Source organism: Scyliorhinus torazame, chromosome 3 (assembly GCF_047496885.1).
Source record: "Scyliorhinus torazame isolate Kashiwa2021f chromosome 3, sScyTor2.1, whole genome shotgun sequence".
NCBI classification, from domain to species: domain Eukaryota; kingdom Metazoa; phylum Chordata; class Chondrichthyes; order Carcharhiniformes; family Scyliorhinidae; genus Scyliorhinus; species Scyliorhinus torazame.
The window spans coordinates 126,977,642-126,998,919 of NC_092709.1; the positions used below are offsets into that span (position 1 = coordinate 126,977,642).

Consider the following 21,278-nt stretch of genomic DNA (forward strand, 5'->3'; position numbering starts at 1 on the left):
CAGGCAAGAGGACAGGAGAAGAGACTGGGAGACCTGCCGCGTAGAGTGGTAGGAAATAGCTTTGGTATCTGGGAATCGAGGTGGCCCAAGAATGGGAGGCACTGCACAAGTTAAACCTATCCCGGCTGGTAGAACAAATGAAAGGGGACTTTCAGAGATGGGACATGCTCCCGCTATCACCGGCGGGGAGGGTACAGACCATGAAAATGATGGTCCTCCCCAGATTTCTGCCTCCCCATCTTCATCCCAAAGGCCTTTTTCAAGCGGGTGAATAAGGTTATTTCGGGCTTTGTGTGGGCGGGTAAAACCACACCAGTCCGGTGGTGGTGGAGGCTCTGAGAATCTGGGGGAAATGGAGGAGACATGAGAGTGCAGGGAGCATCGGTTTGGACCCCGATTTATAATAATCATCAGTTTGTACGGGTAGGCTGGATGGTGGGTTCCAGAGATGGCAAAGGGCAGGAATTAGAAGGATGGGGATCTATTTATAAACGGGAGCTTCCCAGCTTGAAAACCCTGGAGGATAAATTTGAATTGCCAGCATGGAATGGGTTTAGGTATTTGTAGGTGTGTGACATCCATTAGAAAGCAGATTCCTGTCTTTCTGCTGTTGCCGCCACGGGGAATACAGGATAGAGTAGTCTCCAGTACCTGGGTGGGAGAGGGGAAGGTATCGGATATTTACCAGGAGCTTTTGGAGGCGGAGGAAACGCCAGTGGAGGAGCTTAAGGGCAAGTGAAAGGACGAGCTAGGAGGAGAGATAGAGACGGGTCTGTGGGCGGATGCCCTAAGCAGGGTTAATACATCCTCATCATGTGCCAGGCTTAGCCTGATACAATTTAAGGTAATCTACCGAGCACACATGACAGTGGCTAGGATGAGCAAGTTTTTCGGGTAAGGATAGGTGTGCGAGGGAAGCCCAGCAAATCATGGCCACATGTTTAGGGCCTGCCCGAAGCTTAGAGGGTTTTGCGAAGGCAATGTCCACGGTACTTATAAAAAACTTTCAGATACCTTAATAAAAATATATTTTTTTAAAAACACAATCTGCCAAAATTGCGTTTCCCTCCCAATTATGTGCCAGGCCAGCAGGAAATTAAACCAGTCTAAATGACAATCAGATATAAATGTTGTCCAGCTATCCACCCTCACTTTGCTTCAAGATGAGTGCAACATTCAAATCCTATGTGCAACTATGCTGCTCCGTGCCTGTGTTAGTCCACACTGGTGAGGGTGTATGATGGAGCTGCTCGCAGTGGCTGCCTCAGGTGTTGAGCTGATCTGCTTACCGTGGTTGCCTTGGGTGTTGAGTTGGACTGCTTGCCGTGGTTCTATGGCAGGGCAACATTATGAGCTGCATGGCCCATCAAGTCTATGCCTACCAAAAAATAGAAAAAAGAAACTATCCACTCATTTCAATCCAAACCTTCCTGATCCACATCCTTGCAACTTATAACACTTTAGATGGAAATCCAGGCACCACATAAATTAAATAAAAACAGAAAGTTCTGGACAAACTCAGCAGGTCTGGCAGCATCTGTGGAGAGAAACAGAGTTAACGTTTTGGATCTAAATGATCCTTCTCCAGAACCTCTGTGGAAGGGTGATTTATATCTGAAACAGTAACTCTTTCTCGCTCTTTCCCCCCTCAGTGTATCTAGATTTTTCTGTTCTTATTTCAGATTTCCAGTATCTGCAGTTTGTTGCTTTTATTTGACCTTTTAAATGGGTTGAGCATTTCAGCCTCCACCACCATTGTAGGCAGCGAATTCCAGACGCCCACCACCCTCTGGGTGAAAAGGTTTGGAACATTCTTCTCAGAGGTTTCCTGCCAATCTGGGGATTTAAAAAATCTCTAAACCATAAAATACATACAGAGTTAGACAATCAAGTCTACCGAAATTTATTTTCACAAAAATATGCCCATAAGATCCTGTAACACTCATATAATTCATGACAAAGCAAAAATATCTATGTGTTGTGCACGGCTACTTTAGTTACATCATGACGTACTGGGTTGTAATCTGTGCTCATTATTTCAAGATTATGTTTCTTAATTTAGTTAAACCCTACAGTGCAGAAGGAGGCCATTTGGCCCATTGATTATCCAGTTATCACGCTAAAATGGCATCCAGCAAGGGTGCTGGGAAAAGTGGCCAACATCGAGGACAAGCAGACTGCAGCTCAGAATAAACATTAAACGCTGCAGCCCAGACTCTTGCAAATACACAGGAAAAAGGCCATTGCCAGGTCATCCCGGGACAATAGGACTTGTATGTTAATTTCATCAAAGTGGCAGACTCAACGGCGGCCACTTTCCTTATCTGGAAGGACCCACGGGCCCTGGACACTTACAGACATGGCCGGTAAGGACATGCCCCTGATCGAATGATTGGTAGCCCATCTGGGACGCCCAAAAGGACGCAAAATCCCCAGGGATAAAAGGTGCTGTGTAACCCCTCGATGTCTCTCTGCAGCAGCAACCACCAATGGTGACCTTCACCGGCCAACGAGGAAGACCATCCACGCCACCAGCAGAAGGAAGGCCAGAGCCAGGAATAGACCAGACGAAAGACCAACCATTGAGAACTGCAAGACTGCGGGTCACAGATAAAGGGCAATATCTGTCTGGTACTTGTCAGTAACTCTGACGTTAAGTTAAGGTCATGTGCGAATTTGCTTTGTAATTTAACCTATGCTGTATGAGTGTGTGATTGAATAACTCTAACAACTGTGTGCAAGTAAATAAATATTGTATTGTTTCATGAAACAGACTTGTAGTCATTTGTCCACTGTATATGGGTTAAGACACACTGTGATTTAGGCACAACAACGCTGACTCCCAACAGCGATATCAACATTTTGCAATAACGGGCTACATATTATAGGGAGGGGGATGGGGGTGGGGGAGGTTCACCCCCCTCGGGAGTTTGCCAGGAGCTCCAGCAATGCCACAATTTCCTTAGTGGGCACTCCCAAGACTGTAACCAGCCCCAAGATGAAGGCCAAAAGATTTGAAGTTAGTCAAGTACAGGGTTTTGGGTGGGGAGCATTTTGCTATCTTAGGGACAGGGGCATGGGTTATGCTTGGTGGGTTTTGGAGAACAAGTAGGTAGGTGGAAAGGGATGGTACTACCTGAGAAGGGCTGATCATGATGCACAATGGACATGCCCCAAATATAGGATGCCTGTTCCTGCCCTTTAAACACATTTTTTTGACAAAAATGGCCTGCCCTTTCAAGCCGACTGCTCACATCAACTGCATGGTACAGGCAGTATATTATTGGGGTCAATTAGTGGAGCAGGACAAAGGACTGAGTGGCCTCCCCCTGCTTCTATTTTCTATGTTAACAAGTCTTGACCCTGGATGATTCAATGATTATTTATTTAAATATGGCAGGAGGGTTGCCGATTATGGTGTCGCTCACTCATTGTGTTAGGTGGGTGAGCTCAAGCGTGGATGGGAAGTTGGTGGGGTGGGAACTTGCCTTATTCTATGTGCCTTCATGCCAAAACCATGGAGCACGCAAAATTCAGTTCAACATTTCTAGTGATTAATCATCCCTTAAGTGCAAGTCAGACTACTACAACTGTCAAGACAATTTTCAGAGCAAGAGAATGGGAACGAGAAGGATGTGAAGCTGCACTGCCTTCAAAGGATACTGTGAAGGAGGATGGAATAGAGTTTCTAATAATGAAAGCAAGTAGAGCTGGAATATTCAGCATGCGAGAGGGGTGGGAAGTGGGTGCATCAGGAAACAAGTACAGACAGAACTGGAACAGTTGGATTGATCTAGAAGGGAGTGGCAGTTGGGCAGATAAGGTTCAGAACATGTATGATGAGGCACCAGCAAAGGGAAAGAAGGAACAAAACAAGGAACGAACGTGGTGAATGAAAATTGGTTGAATTTGTATGGTTTAATTAATCATATTGTCTCATAGTGGATCTCTTACATTTTTGATTAGTCTAAGATATTACAATCATACAATATATCAAACAGAAATTTAATATTGATTTATTCATGTAGCAACCCATTAAATATTACACGTCACACCTCATACTTTAAAAGTCTTTTCCAGAGACTTTTTATTATCATCAAAGTCTAGAGAGCTGATATTACACTATCCCACATGCAGGCAGGTGAAAGTTAAAATGGCCAGTGTGATACTGCTGCCTTCCCATGGATTGCAATGTAATCATCTCTTGTATGGCTTCTTCCCCAGTAAAATCCAGTCAAGAAAGACTCACTGTGAGCTATGAGGAGCAAGTGTTATTTTTTGGGCTCCACAGAGAAACGTTATCCTGGAATTTCCTCCCCTGCAATTAGCCCCTCCTGAAGGCTAACTAGCAGTTCCGGTCAGGAGGCTGACTGAGTATACGTGGGTCGGACCTGAGATTAATGTTGCAGAGGGCTTCACAGTTTACCATCAATTTCAGCTTCTATGCACACATTTCTGCCTAGATTCTGGGATAAACAATTGGCTGGTTCACGTTCTAGCATGTGGTGAGGAATTATCTGTGATCCTGGGTGATTTTAATCTGCACATAGATTGGGCAAATCAAATTCGCCACAGTAACGTAGAGGAGGAATTCCTGGAGTGTATACGGGATGGTTTTCCTGACCAATATGTGGAGGAACCAACTAGAGGGCAGGCCATCTTAGTCTGGGTACTGAGTAATGAGAAGGGAATAATTACCAATTTAGCTGTGAGAGATCATTGGGGATGAGCGACCATAACATGATAGAATTTTTTATCAAAGTGGAGAGTGAAGTAGTTGATTCGGAGACTAGGGTGATGAATCTAAATAAAGGAAATAATGAAGATATGAGGCATGAGTTGGCCTTGATAGATTGGGGAGAGTTACTTAAAAGGGATGACAGTGGATAGGCAATGGCAAACATTCAAGGAATACATGGAGGAATTGCAACAATTGTTTATTCCTGTGCCTGTCTGGCAGAAAAGCAAAATGGGTAAGAGGGCCTATCCATGGCTTACAAAGGAAATTAGAGATACTATCCGATCCAAGGAAGAAGCATACAGATTGGCCAAGAAAAACAATAGGTCTGAGGATTGGGAGCAGTTTAGAATTCAGCAAAAAAGGACCAAGGTACTGATTAAGAAGGGGAAAATACAGTACGAAAGTAAGCTTGCAGGGAACATAAAGACTAACACTAAGAGTTTTTATCAGTACGTGAAGAGAAAGAGATTGGTGAAGACGAATGTAGGTCCCCTACAGACAGAAACGGGATAATGTATAATGGGGGACAAAGAAATGGCTGAGCAACTGAATACATACTTTGAAAGAGGACACAAATTAGATACCAGAAATGTTGGAGAATACAAGATTTAGAGAGAGGGAGGAATTGAGGGAGATCAAGATTAGTAGAGAAATGGTGCTGGGGAAATTGATGGGATTGAAGGCTGATAAATCCTCAGGGGCTGATAATGCACATCCCAGAGTACTTAAGGAAGGGGCTCTGGAAATAGTGGATGCATTGGTGGTCAACTTCCAGGATTCTACAGACTCTGGAGAAGTCCCTGCAGATTGGAGGGTGGCTAATGTCACTCCAATATTCAAAAAGGGAGGTAGAGAGAAAACAGAGAATTATAGACTAGTAAGCCTAACGTCGGTAGTAGGGAAAATTCTCGAATCCATTATCAAGGATTTTATAGTGGAGCATTTAGAAAACAGTGGCAGGATCAGACAGTCAGCATGGATTTATGAAGGGGAAATCATGCTTGACAAATCTACTGGAACTCTAACTAGTAGAGTTGACAAGGGGGAGCCAGTCGATGTGGTATATTTTGACTTTCAGAAAGCGTTTGACAAAGTCCCTCATAAGAGATTATCATGCAAGATTAAAGCGCATGGGATTAGGGGAAGTGAATTGAGATGGATAGAAAACTGGCTGGCAGAAAGGAAGCAAAGAGTAGAAATTAACGGGTCCTTTTCAAATTGTCAGTCTAGTGGGTTGTGCTAACTAGTGGGGTGCCACAGGGATTGGTGCTGCAACCCCAGCTATTTACAATATATATTAATGATTTGGACGAGGAAACAAAATGTAACATCTCAAAGTTTGCAGATGATACCAAGTTGGGTGGGAGGGTGAACTGTGACGAGGATGCAGTGATCCTTCAGCATGATCTGGACAGATTGGGTGAGTGGACAAATCAATGGCAGATGCAGTATAATTTCTATAAATGTGAGGTTATTCACTTTGGAAGCAAAAACCAGCTGGCAGATTACTACCTGAATAGCTGTAAATTGGGAGGGGAGTGTGCAGGGTTTCCTTGTGCATCAGTTGCTGAAGGTAAGCATGCAGGTGCAGCAGGCGGTGAAGAAGGCAAATGGTATGTTGGCTTTCATTGCGAGAGGTTTTGAATGCAGGAGCAAGGATGTGTTGTTGCAATTATACAGGGCCTTGGTGAGGCCACAACTAGAATAGTGTGTGCAGTTTTGGTCTCCTTTCCTGAGGAAGGATGTTCTTGCTCTCGAGGGTGTGCAGCGAAGGTTTACCATGCTGATTCTGGGGATGGCGGGACTGACGGATGAGGAGAGATTGACTTGGTTAGGATCATTTTCACTGGAATTCAGACAAATGAGGGGGGGGGATCTCATAGAGACTTATAATATCCTAACAGGACTAGATAGGGTGGATGCAGGAAGGATGTTCCCGATGGTGGGTGTGTCCAGAACCAGGGGTCACAGTCTGAGGATTCGGGATAGACCATTTAGGACAGAGATGAGGATACATTTCTCACCCAAAGATTGGTGAGCCTGTGGAATTCATTACCACAGGAAGTAGTTGAGGCTAAGACATTGAATACATTCAAAGGCGGCTAGGTATGGCACTCGAGGCGAATGGGATCAAGGATTATAGAGAGAAAGCAGGATTAAGCTACTGAGTTGGACGATCAGCCATGGTCGTGGCGAATGGCGGAGCAGGCTCGAAGGGACGAATGGCCTCCTCCTGCTCCTATCTTCTATATTTCTACGTCTATGTTTCTATGTTAATTTCCTCGACTTCTCAAGTTGGAACAGGTCTAAGGGCAGCACGGTGGCACAGTGATTAGCACTGCTGCCTCACAGCGCTGAGGACCCGGGGTCAATCCCAGCCACAGGTCACTGTCTGTGTGGAGTTTGCACATTCTCCCCGTGGGTCTCAGCCCCACAACCCAAAAAGATGTTCAGGGTAGGTGGATTGGCCACCCTAAATTGCCACTTATATAGGAAAAAACTAATTGGGTACTCTAAATTTATAAAAAGAAAGTTGGAACAGGTCTGCTTTCAAATTTTCCAGCTCCCCATGGTACTTGCTTTGTAGTGAATCATGACACTGTCCGAAATCTCGTCATTGCCAAAAGAAAAAACTGCAGTGCCACAGCAGTGTGCGATCTAAGTTATCCAAGCCTTTTTGTTACACAAAATCCTTGTCTAAGAACATTTATAAAAGGTAGCAATTGATTCCTGACAGTGAGTATAAAGATACGACTGGAGCAGTGGTGGATTTCGAGTTAGTGGGGCCCTGTACTCATTTTTATCCCCGCCCCCTCAGAATGAAGCCAATGTGGACCAGGTGGATGCTGGTATGGCGCAGATGCAAAAGGGGTCATATGAACAGAAGTTCTTCCCTGGGTGCAGGTAAACTCACAGCACGTAAGAGCTGCTCAGTATTATGAATGGTCGCCAGTTATTGCAACCCAGTATTTCGAGGAATTAAAGGATGCCTTTCAGGCAGATCTCACATGCAGGCAGCTCCACAACAGCATTATAAAAGACTGACCCGAGTACTCAAAGGTGCTTCCCACATGTTCCGCACATTCTTTATGAGAGAGGTGCTGAGCATACAAGACAAACTGATAATGCATGGCCAGCAATTCATCATCCCGACCTCTTTACAGAGGTACTTTACTCAGCAACTCCACCAAGGGCACCCAGGGCTAGAAGTATTAGATGGAAGGCAAAGGAATCCATTATAGGCCCTCGATGTATGTGGTCATAAAGAGGAAAGTATCCAGGTGAGAACCATGCAACAAGCTCAAGCTGCATCAAGCCAAAGATCCATTGCAACCGTCATGAGCTCCTGTATCTCACATGGTTGCTCACGGAAGCTGGTACTTTTGAAGGGAATGGTAAACAACATTGGTCCTCGTTGACTCGTATCCTGGTTGCGTTGAATTCAACCACCTGACAGACATGAAGAGCAACATGGTCATAGGCAAGCTCAAGAGACACTTCACCACACATGACATCTCTCAAGAGGATAATGACAAACAACGCTGGTCAGTTTGTCTCCAGGGAGTTCAGGAACTTTGCGCACACTTGGGACTTTGAGCACATCATAAGTAATCCACTCTACCCACAGTCCAACTGCCTGGTAGAATGGGTGGTTTGCTCAGCCAAGCGGCTACTTGAGAAATACACCGAGACCACACAGATTTCTATGCTGCACTCCTCAGCCTGCAAAATGTGCCAAAAGGTCTGCCACGTCAGCACAGTGAATTTTCTCCAGGAACGCTAGGACCACAATTCCAGTTGCCATGGCGCTCCTGCAACTGAAAGTCAAAAACCAATGTGAGTGGTGCCCTCACCAAGAGGCTCCCCTGGGCGTAGGAAGAGGCGTATTAAGATCGAAATGCTCACACACTCTGCCCTTTAGAGTCTGGTCAAATGGTCAGGATCCAGACCACATATGGTCGCGACAAATTGGCATTGATAGACAGGCATGTCCCACAGCCGAACAGCTATGTGGGTGCCTCAGACGGTGCTCATTACATACAGGTATCACGTACTGAAGGCATCTGAACCAGCGGCATCAACCACTACAGTACCCAATAGAAATGGAGGTTCCCCCAGAGGCCAAACAGCAAACCATGCAGTCATTGGGTACACCGCAAGGACATCTGATGCCATTCACACTGAGGACACAAATCCAAGGGTATCTCAAGCACAACTCAATCATCATGCTCAGGGTGCATGGGTAAACTAAATTCAAGGACTATCTGATGAAGTAGTCTTCAAATGGACTTTGTTTATTAAGGGGGGGGTCAGGAGATTCGATGCGCCAGCTGCAGCAGCCCAATCAGTGTTTTGCACAATGTAAATAGTTATGTGCTTTTAGCCCGGTTCAATTTTGCATGTTATGAATAGTTTACACCTTGTGACTGTTCTCTTACACTGTTACACCTCGATACTGCCGGTTATCCCAACTTCAACGGGGAGGATATAGACCAGATGGTCACGTGGATGCTGGGATGTCACGGATACAAAAGGGGTAAAGTGTCTAGAGCACGGGGGTTCTCCCCTGGGCGTAGGAAGACACAACATGTAAGCTGCTCAGTATTATCAATAAACCTTTATTGTTGTTAGTCCCTGGTTGCCAGCTATTGCAATCCAGTACTTCTATACACTCAAGACAAGTTAATTCTTTTCCATCTCCAATTATAAAGGTAGCACGCAATAGCACACAAACAAATCTATTACTAAATAAATAAGCTGCTAAAGTCACAGTGCCAGTGCCCTCACACTGATTTCTTGTCCTCATCATTTATATCAGTAACAGGTAGCAAGGATAACAAAGCTGGTTTAGATGAACCTTGCCATATCAATCAGATCCTCCCAATAGACGTGACAGTCAATCCCTGCCAAAGGGAAATCATCCAGGCAATAGTTTTAACTCTTCAATGTTCAGATACTATTTCTCCCATACTTCGAGTCCCTTGCATTTCCACCTTAATCAGTGGACAATTCAGATGCCCCGTGTATTGCCCATCCACTTTTGGAGAAGAATGAGAGCTTGTAGAAATATAGGTCAGATTTGAACCAAAGCCCATGTGGTGATGTCCATCAATGTAAATACATGTAGGCTAGCTAGACACTAGAGGGAGCACCAGAAACATCACACACACACACTCAACCAATAGATCAGTTAGATAGGATACGACCAATGGACATTCACGATACACATGGAGGTGAAGATTGTAGTTTAGTCGGGCAGTATGGTCGGCACGGGCTTGGAGGGCCGAAGGGCCTGTTCCTGTGCTGTACATTTCTTTGTTCTTTGTTGTTGTTTGTGACACGACCACAGGGGGGCATTACACCAGCCCATATATGAAGGACACCACACACATGATCTGCCTCTTTCCAGTGGAGACAGTCAGTGAGAACAGACACAGGATTGATTCAATATCACTCCCACCACGTGGATTGCAGCAACTGGTTAGTCAGTCTGGGTAGCTATAGTAGGATTAGCAGTAGTGTCAAACCTGAGTAATAGAAGTGTAAATAGTTTAATAAACGTGTTGAAGTTATCTCCATGACTGAACCTTCCTTTGTCAAAGTGCACCACAAGGAAGCTGCTTATGTTACACCTACAACATAACAAATCATGGTACCAGGACTGAACTGTTTCAATCCATATAGCCATACCTCAGCATACAATGACAACGATACCCAGGCAAGATGTTCGAGATCTGGGTTCCGCGGCAGCTTCAGTGCCGCGGCAATCTCCGCGAAAACTGGCGGGTATTCCGGCAAATGTTTGAAATCTTCCTGGTGGCAGCCGAACTAAAAGACCTGGCCGATGCTGAAAAGACAGAGCTTCTCCTCACCATCGCCGGTGCCAGAGCAGAAGAAATCTTTTAAAAATTCAAGTTCTCCAAGGGGTAAAACAGGAGCGACTTCCAGGCAGTCCTGGACAAATTCGGCAAATACTGTGAGGAAAACACACTCCATCCAGCAAGAAAAGGTAAGAGAAGCGCCAGTACTCACCACGAGGCCAAAATCCCAGAGCAGAGAACAATTGTGATCGGTGGCCATCTTTCTAAAGGGACTGCACTTGCACAGTTGCGCGAGAAGTGCACAGAACGGGAAGGTCAGTTTGCGCATGCGCTAGACGGCGCGCATGCGCAATCTCTTCCTATGCGCTACGTCACGCGCGTCATGACGCCAGAGGCCCCGGACTACGCCCATTTAAAGGGGAAACGTCCCAAATCAAAGAAAAAATCTTTTAAAGCCGTAAAATAACCTTCCTTCACCTGGAATGACAGCACAATGCCTCAAACTGAACCAGGGAATGAAATTAACCTCCGAAGAACCCTGCAACAAGCAGTTACCTACGCCCAAACCGATGATTCCGACCTTGAATACTTCAACACTGACCTTTACATTTTCTCTGGACCTCGTGAGCCCAATGCCAGCTCCGACGCAAACAGTGATAATATGGTCCTAGAAGACTATGACTCGGACGAACCTTTCACCTTGGGAGGCTACCCCAGTACCAAATCCGAACCGCAACTAGACGTGTTGCACATTGGCGACCCCCGTACTGAATCCGACGCAGACACGGATTCGTTCTTCGGATTTGAGGATCTTCAGCACAGCATATACGACATCCCAACTCGTGAGTGCAGGATGATGCTGCGGCCTGACACCAAGAGGCAGAGAGCAGTACAAGCCCACAGAGAGCGGCCTGCTGCCACACAGAGCGTGGTCCACGCACCGCTCAAGGTTCCCGACCCTACAAAAGAAGGCACGCAAGACTCCACACCACAGTCCTTGCATGAACAAGAAGTGACTCCAGTGTCACAAGCCTCCACAGCGAGCTCGTGGACAGCCTCCATGATAGAAGCAACGCAAGACTCCGACGCGCAGTCCTTGCAGGAACAAGACCACGAGGGTCTAGCAACCTCCTCTGACCAACTAGCGTCAGACGACGTAATTCTGCCATGCTCAAGTAAACAGCAAGAAGACTATGACATTCTACCATGCTTCAGTGCACAGCAGGACGACCATGGTCTATCATGCTACAGTGCAGAACAAAGCGACGATGACAGTTGAAGCCTAAATGAAGGACAACAGCAAGACAACGACAGTCCACCCACATTGTTTGCGCCACCAGATGAAGACTCTGACAATTTACCCAACCCAAGTGAACAACAAGCAGCTACTGAGGCTCTACCCACGGTATGTGAGACGAGTGACGACAGCATCCCACTTCCCATGCAAGATGTGCAAAGTGACAGACCTCAGCTAGTGTGTACAGAGGGACTCGATCACTGTGAGACCACTGATGACTCCGGTGACACCACGATACTGCCACCCTCACTCGTTCGAACCTCTCCACAAGTCAATGCATTCCGGCATGTTCCGACTCCAGACGTGCAGCTTCAAGAAATCTCAGCTGACTCCAGTGAACCTGCTAAGACTCCGGACGGGGAGCATGAACAAACCAACACTGACTCAGTTAAAACAGACCAGACTCCAGATGGGGAGCAACCAAACGCCGACTCTGATTCACGTAAGCCGGACTTTACTCCAGACAGGGAGTCCCACAACCTCAGTGATGGCACTCTCAGGGTGACAGCAGATGCCACAACGAGAGGAGATGGATCACTTAACAATTACACTGGGTCAGTAATAACAAGCAGCGGCTACAGTCCAAGAGGAATACACCAATATTCACCACAGCTATATCCACACATTCTTTCCACACCAGCAGTGCAGCCAATGACAGCTCATGCTGGACAAACCCAGTATTCAGGCATGCAGCAGCCAGCAGTCTATGCAGCATATTCTCAACCAGGCCAGCACTACGGATTGCCCACTAATGGAATCAAGACTGAAGGAGGACTACCGCAAGTGCAATCTGAACTACATGTAGTTCAATCTGCCTTAGTTACAGCCCAGGATTTGCTGCACCCCAGCCTGGCCAGACGGCATATTCCTATCAAATGCAAGGTTCTAGTTTCACACCATCACCAGGAATTTATGCGAGCAGCAATTCTGTTTCCAATTCGACAAGCTTCAACGGTTCTCAGCAGGGTCACTCTTCCTGCACAGCATGTGGCCAGAACCAGTATGTACAGTCTTATCCAACTTCAACATATGGCACATCCATGACCTCGAATGATACCGTTGATGGTACCTCTTCAACGTCAACACCTTATCAGCTACAAGATGCCATCTGACAGCACCATCACAAACATCGAAAAAAGAAAGGGACTCCAAATCAGACAGCGAAGTGATTTGACCACTTCTTGGTTCCTGTGGCACAGGGACGTTGATGGCATTCATAATCAAGAGAGACATTTGACCATGATGATTGATGGTTTATGGACTCACACGAATGATTTGGACTTGTTTAATCACTGTTCCCATGACTTGTATATACCTTACCTTATCTACCTGTTCTTTGTTCAATTTTCTGAAAGTGTACAGAAAATATGTAACATATAAAAAAGGGGGGATGTGGTGATGTGCATCAATGTAAATACATGTAGGTTGCTAGACACTAGAGGGAGCACCAGAAACATCACACACACTCAACCAATAGATCAGTTAGATAGACACGACCAATGGACATTCACGATACACACGGAGGTGACACAACCACAGGGGGGCATTACACCAACCCATATATAAAGGACACCACACACATGATCTGCCTTTCTCCAGTGGAGACAGTCAGTGAGTACAGAGACAGGGTTGATTCAATATTACACCCACCACGTGGATTGCAGCAACTGGCTAGTCAGTCCGGGTAGCTATAGTAGGATTAGCAGTTGTGTCGAACCGGAGTAATATAAGTGTAAATAGTTTAATAAACATGTTGAAGTTATCTCCATGTCTGAACCTTCCTTTGTCAAGTGCACCACAAGGACGCTGCTTATGTTACACCTACAACATAACAAATCAGCCCAAAGTTGCAATAATATTCAAATGAGTAATGTAAAATATAAGATTGATTGAAATGCTAACTTAAACTAGCCCATGTATAGTACAGTTGAATATACAAAGTGAAATAAATCAATGACACATCCTTTCTGTCTTGACTCCAGAGTTCAGTCATATTGCATTTCCCAGCTATTTCAACCTTTCAAATTCTTTGTTCCCTGAAATTCTAAAATAATTGACCTAAAACTCAGAGAACTTGACAACCAAACAAGAAGGTGAATTAAATTAGTACCAGGACACAGTAAAATAATGTTATTTTATCACAGACAAGACCAATACAAGGATAATTTCACCTACTGGAACTATTTCATTCAACCAAGTTACTGTGACGTAGGACTTACCCCTGGATGGAGGCTGAACTAAATAGGTCCTGGAGCTATGAGGGGAACAACTCCAATTACATTAAACTGTATCACCAATAAACTAATTATACTGGAATAAACTCCCCCTCCGCACCACCACCCCCAATCTCACCTCCCCTAGACTATTGGCAAACTGCTTCCTAACAAATTTACACTCGTAATGCACCAACTCCTGCTACAGAGTGGAAGGGAAAGCCTACAGGAAGCTCACACCCGCAATAAATAAATCAGACCAGATGAAGGGAACCAGCTATTTCTGATAGGTAAAAAGGTAATTGGTTTAGCCACTTTAATGTAAATACAAAAGCCCATGTCAAAATTCACTTTTTAAAATGAACTCCATCATAAGACTGCAAACATAATTTCAGATTATAAATTGTACAGCTTGCAATAATGAAAGAAACATTTGCAACATCTACGGTCTAACATGAAGGGAATGAAACAATTCAATGAAAGTCACAATAAGTTAACATCGATAAAATGAATCTGTCATTGTCCAAAATGTGCAGTCAGTAAAAAACCAGTAGAAACCAGAGCTGACTAAAAGTGTAAATCACATTCCAATACACAAAAACATTCAAAGATGCAACATATTCATGCACATTGATGATTGACAACTAACCATCCAATCAAATACATTTGAGACTCATCCAAGCCAATCAGCACATTACAAGGGTAGGGACAGATGAAGTCAGACTGATAACATTTTCCTTAAAGACAGAGGTCCGGGCAGCCATTTTCCATCCAGGATCACTCTATACCTTTTACCTAACTACTCGCTATCCTTATTTTGTATTTTCATATTTCCACTCTAACTCTTAAAGTCTGCGCAAGCTGTTTTGCTTTGAGCAAGAAACCATTACTGTATTTTGAAAGTTCTATTTGTTTGTAAACCACTAAGTTAATTGTATCTCTTAAAGCCTTCTGCAGAGGCTTTCTTGGGAACATTTGATTTGTAAGCACAAGAAGATCTCAAACTCTCAATTATAATCAATAGACACAATAAAAGATTTAATTTCACACCCGAGACGTGTTGCTTAAATTTGTACTGAGTTAAAAGTGTATACAAGACTACACTTGAACCGCATGGTAGATTAGTGAATCATTAATAATTTTATTACTAAGCTACTGAATCAAATTTGATAATCATTTTACCAATTATTACTAAATCATATACTCAACTTCAGTTATTTTTCTGTACAATCATTTTATTTGTATACATGAAATTATTATTATTAATCGTTTATTACTGAATTATGTAATCATGTTATCAATTTTTAATCAGTATATCAATGTTTTAAGCAATTTGCTAACTTAAACTAGCCCATGTATAGTACAGTTGAATATACAAAGTGAAATAATTCAATGACATATCCTTCCTGTCTTGACTCCAGGGTTCAGTCATACTGCATTTCCCAGCTATTTCAACCTTTCAAATTCTTTGTTCCCTGAAATGCTAAAATAATTGTCCTAAAAATCAGAGAACTTGACAACAAAACAATAAGGTGAATTAAATTAGTACCAAGACACAGTAAAATAATGTCATTTTATCACAGACAAGACCAATACAAGGATCATTTCACCTACTGGAACTATTACATTCAACCAAGGTACTGCGATGTAGGACTTACTCCTGGATGGAGGCTGAACTAAACAGGTCGTGGAGCTATGAGGGTAACAACTCCAGATACATTAAACTGTATCATCAATAAGCTAATCATACTGGAATAAACTCCCCCCCCACCCCCCAAATCTCACCTCCCCTAGACTAATGGCAAACTGCTTCCAAACAAATTTACACTCGTAATGCACCAACTCCTGCTACAGAGTGGAAGGGAAAGCCTACAGGAAGCGGACACCCTCAGTAAATAAATCAGACATTCCAAGCTCTGCAATGGCAAGCGATCATTAGGGCAGAGAAAACACTACAGGGACACTCTGAAAGCGTCCCTAAATAAATGCAACATCCCCACTAACACGTGGGTATTGCTTGCCTTAAACACACAAACTGGAGAAAAAGCGTTATAGGGTGGAGAGTGTGGAGGCCAAACGTAAACAGGGAAAGGAGAGCTTTTTTTCCTTTTTGAAAATATTTTTTCTGACTTGCACGAGGAGTTGCATGCCGGGCTACAAACTGTACGGTGTCCAAGTTTTTACTTGTGAGCTGTTTTTTCTTGCCACAACGATGATTTTGCCTTGGAAGTCAACAATATGTCTCCCACCCTCCCCTGGTGGTGTAGGGGCCTGGATCATAGAATTTACAGTGCAGAAGGATCGCCATCAATGATTCCTTTTTCTGGCTCACAAAATCTTCATCAAAAATTGTTTTTTGCTTTATTTTTACGGCTCAGATCTCATTGCCAATTTCTGTTTTGTTATTTTCTTTGTTGTAGCCACAAAAAGAAAGAATCACAAGTGGCACATGTCAAGTTTGTGTAACATTGTGCAAGATACAAGATATTGCTCAAACAGGGTACAATGGTGGACTCTACAAAAGCCTGTGAAGTGCTCCGATTACGTCATTGCGTAACACGTGACATTACACCAGCTAATGATGTTGCTCTGATACGCAACAGTTTGCAGCATAATCTTCTCAGATAGTTGACAAAATCCATGCGGTGTACAAGCAACTAGACACAGAAACCACGGGCGCTATTCACCCCCCCCCACGCCGGGTGGGAGAATCGCCGGGGCGCCGCGTGAATCACGCCACGCCGCCCCGACCCCCGCACGTGATTCTCCCACCCCCCGGAAACCAGCGACGCACGATTCGCATCGGGCCGCTTGGAGAACCGGCGAGCGGCGATTCTCCGGCCCGGATGAGCTGAGCGGACGCTACGACACGACATGTTCCCGCCGGCGCCGGCCACCCCTGGTCGCTGCCGGCGGGAACTCTGCGGGAACGCTGGGGGGGGGGGGGGGCCGCCTGGCGGAGGCTCCTTCACCGGGGTGGCCTCCGATGGGGTGTGGCCCGCGATCGGGGCCCACCGATCGGCAGGCTGGCCTCTCCGCCCCCCCCCGGCCTACCTCCTTCCGCGTGTGGCCCCAGAACACCGGCTCCATGTTGGTGAGGGGCCGGCATGCGTAAGACGTTCCCCGCGCATGCACAGGATGGCGGCCAGAATAGGTCGTGTCCGGGCCCTGTTTGCGCCGTCGTGAAACGCGACGCGTTCACGGCGGCGCGAACACTTGGCCTCAATATCGGAGAATCGCCCCCCACATTAACCTTATGAAACCAAACTGAAGGATATTAGGACATTAGCGCAATGCAAGGTGTCTAAATTAGAAACAGCTCAATTAACTGAGGGCAATATCAACAACACAGACATCTAAAGCTAAAGCGTATTCTCGTTCATGAGAAGAGATCTGGTGAAGGTCATTTGTCAGATCTGTCCTGCATTTTGGAGCCCCTGTTATTTGGCGGCTCCATACCACTGCACAGGATGTTTCACAGTAAATCGGTCACCGAATTGACGATTCAGCTATTTAGCATCTCTGTGACAACAAAGATCATTTCCAACCCCAAGATGAAACTATGGGTTGAATTTTCAGCAGACATCCACAATCAGCATAAATAGGATGCCGGTGCAAATCCCATGAGAGTCAGGAAGCGAGATTCGCACCGGCAAAATCCCGTTTCCTGATTTTCCACTCCCCTTGCCTGTGACGTAACGAGTTGCTGCCCAGGAAGGTCGGGAATCTCATTAAAAAAAATATTAAAGATTTTTCATTGATAACAAACACAAAATCAACATCAAACAGCCCAGAAAGCGGCTCCGACATAGTAAAGTAAGTCGCTATAGTCATAGTCCTAGATGACCATAAGCTGCTTTCTTCTTTGGGGAGAGCTGATTGGTGGTGATTTAACCTGAGGATCACCACACCTCAGGTGAGGACAAGTTGAGAAGGCGGGACCTTCATGGATAACCCCAGCCGGTACGGAAGTGAACCTGCGCTGTTGGCCTTGCTCTGCATCACAAACCAGCTGTCCAGCTAACTGAGCTAAACTCATAGTACAGTGTCATAATAACAATAAATATATTTTTTAAATCACTAACTTATCTGATAACTCCCACCAGCCCACCATGCCCCCAACAATAATAATAACGACTGCCTCTCCCTCCCTCCTTCTAACAGCTGATGGTGATTAATTATTTTTTTTCCAAAATCAAAACATGTGTTATAACCTGCCTACTGACGATTGGCTGGGGACTAATGACTATCCCACAATCCCATGGGAGTATGAACTTCCCCAATGAGGGGGGCGGAGAAACTCCTACTATAAATAAGCTGGCCAGTCCAGGAACCAGGAGGAAGGAGAAGGTAGCAAGGGAAGTTACTGCTACTGTTATGTATATATTGTTATAGTAAATAAACGTTATTATTTTGTATCCTTAAAACTCGTGCTGGATTCTTCGTGGCCCTCACAAAACTGGCGACGAAGGTAAAAGTGAATAGCTGTCTACACTGCTGAAGCCACCTCCCTGGATTTTTGTTGGATACAGGTTGGAAGTTGTTTTCTATTATACCATGCCTCTGTACGGACGTTTGGATGTTTTTGATGCTGCGCTGGAAAGCTGGAACCAGTACACACAACGGATGCGTTACTATTTCCGGGCAAACAATTTCACTGAAAACGAGCGCCAGGTGGTCATATTGCTCACCGCCTGCGGGCCTCATACGCTTGGGGTGATTAGGAGCCTTACGTACCCAGCTGCGCCAGACACCAAAACGTTTGACGAACTTGTGAATATAGTGGGGCAACACTTTAACCCAACCCCGTCCACGATAGTCCAGCGGTACCGGTCTAATACCGCTGAGAGGACCCCTGGAGAATCCCTTGCCGATTTTTTTTATCCAGGCTACGCGGGATTGCGGAATACTGTGACTATGGTGAGACCTTGTCAGAAATGTTACGCGACCGTTTGGTTTGCGGTATTAACAATGCGGCCACCCAGAGAAAGTTGTTAGCGGAGCCAACATTGACTTTTCAACAGGCAATACAAATAGTCTTGTCCCGAGAGAGCGCAGAGCGAGGAGTGCAGGAGCTACAGGGAATGCAAGTGCATGCCTTGGGGCGCAACCCTTTCCGCCCAAAAACGTCCCCCCGCACTCCTGCGGTACCTTGGGCGAGGCAACGACCAGACCGACACCAGTGGCCATCGGACATTCCTCCCCGAAGGGAGCCTTCTCCAGAGCCAATGGATGAGGAGCCATGTCCGTGTCAGACTTGTAGGCGCCGACCCCGTCGCGGACGGCGGTCCTGGGGATGCCAGAGGTGCCGTCGTTCCGACCGAAACTGGGACCAGCCCAGGGGCCGTAACTGGGACCAGCCCAGAGGTCGTACCTTCCATGTGGATGAACCTGCGGCGACCACTCCTGAGGACGTGGAGACGGAGGACGACTGCCTGCAGCTGCATTGTGTGGCAGCTCCCCGTGTGGCCCCCATTAAGGTGACAGTACGGGTCAATGGTCACCCGCTGGAGATGGAGTTGGATACTGGCGCATCGGTCTCAGTGATCGCCCAGAGGACATTCGACCGCATCAAGCAGGGTATACAGACCCTTACATTAACTGACTCACAGGCCAGGTTGGCCACCTACACGGGGGAACCACTGGACATTGCAGGAACGACAATGACCCCTGTTGTCTATGGACGCCAGGAGGGGCGTTTCCCACTTATCGTAGTGTGTGGCCATGGGCCCAGCCTGTTGGGTCGGGACTGGTTGCGCCATTTGCGGTTGCAATGGCAGCACATCCTCCAAACAGTTTCTGGAGGGTTGACTGAGGTGCTAGGACGATACCCAGAGGTATTCCAGCCTGGTTTGGGGAAAATAAAAGGGGCCGTAGCCCGTATCCAAGTTGAACCAGGAGCCACGCCGCGCTATTTCCGGGCGCGCCCAGTGCCTTACGCTTTGCTCGAGAAGGTAGAAGGGGAGCTCACTCGTTTGGAGAGTTTGGGTACTATCAGGCCCGTCCGTTTTGCTGACTGGGCAGCACCAATTGTACCAGTAATGAAGCCAGATGCCACAGTTCGCTTGTGTGGCGACTATAAACTTACAGTGAATACAGTTTCCTGACTCGACCGATACCCAATGCCTCGCATAGAGGATCTCTACGCGAAACTTGCAGGCGGACTCTCATTCACAAAATTAGATATGAGTCACGCCTACCTGCAGTTGGAGCTGGACCCTGCCTCCCGACCATATGTAACAATTAACACACACCGGGGCCTGTATGAATATACACGGTTGCCCTTTGGAGTATCCTCTGCCTGCGCAATTTTTCAACGTGTTATGGAGGGCATTTTGAGAGGTTTACCACGTGTGGCTGTCTACCTAGATGACGTGTTGATTACAGGGACGTCGGAGCAAGAGCATTTGGAAAATCTGGAGGCTGTCCTTAAACGCCTTTCGGAGGCTGGAGTCCGTTTACGTCACACAAAGTGCGTATTTCAGGCAAAAGAAGTAGTCTACCTAAGTTATCGGGTGGACCGCGAGGGTCTGCACCCCGTCGCAGAGAAGGTGCGTGCAATTCAACATGCCCCCACCCCGACTGACACCTCGCATCTTCGTTCTTTTCTCGGTCTCGTAAACTATTACGGGAAGTTCCTCCCCAATCTGGCAACTACGCTGGCCCCCTTACACCTGCTGCTAAAGAAAAATCACACCTGGGTTTGGAGTCAGCCGCAAGAAACCACTTTCCGGCGGGTAAAGCAACAATTGTCGTCGTCTGGGTTACTAACCCACTATGATCCAGGAAAGCCTTTGCTCGTCACATGTGATGCATCCCCGTATGGTATTGGGGCTGTCCTGTCCCACAAGATGGAGAACGGGGCCGAGCGACCGATAGCTTTCGCCTCCCGCACATTGACTGCAGCGGAGAAAAAGTACGCGCAGATCGAGGAGGAGGGCCTGGCAGTGGTTTTCGCGGTGAAACGCTTCCACCAGTATGTGTACGGCCGCCATTTCACTATCGTGACTGATCATAAGCCCCTGCTGGGACTCTTCAGAGAGGATAAGCCAATACCGCCCATTGCTTCTGCACGGATCCAGCGCTGGGCTTTGTTGCTTGCTGCATATGAGTATTCTCTGGAGCACAAACCAGGTACGCAGATAGCAAATGCCGACGCACTGAGCCGATTGCCTTTATCAACCGGCCCCATGTCGACCCCCACG

General features: G+C 46.2%; 1 long non-coding RNA gene across 3 annotated transcripts in view; it reads right to left on the reverse strand.

Annotated features, from left to right (window-relative positions):
• The window catches only part of LOC140408671 (uncharacterized), a 127,834-nt gene that overhangs the window by 54,407 nt on the left and 52,149 nt on the right, over window positions 1-21,278 (reverse strand). For 2 of the 3 annotated variants that reach the window (XR_011940168.1, XR_011940166.1), the window contains exon 2: window positions 1,290-1,378. The exons of the other annotated variant lie outside the window; for it this stretch is intronic. This is a non-coding gene — a long non-coding RNA (uncharacterized lncRNA). The remainder of the gene's footprint in view (window positions 1-1,289; window positions 1,379-21,278) is intronic. 3 annotated transcript variants of the gene reach the window in all.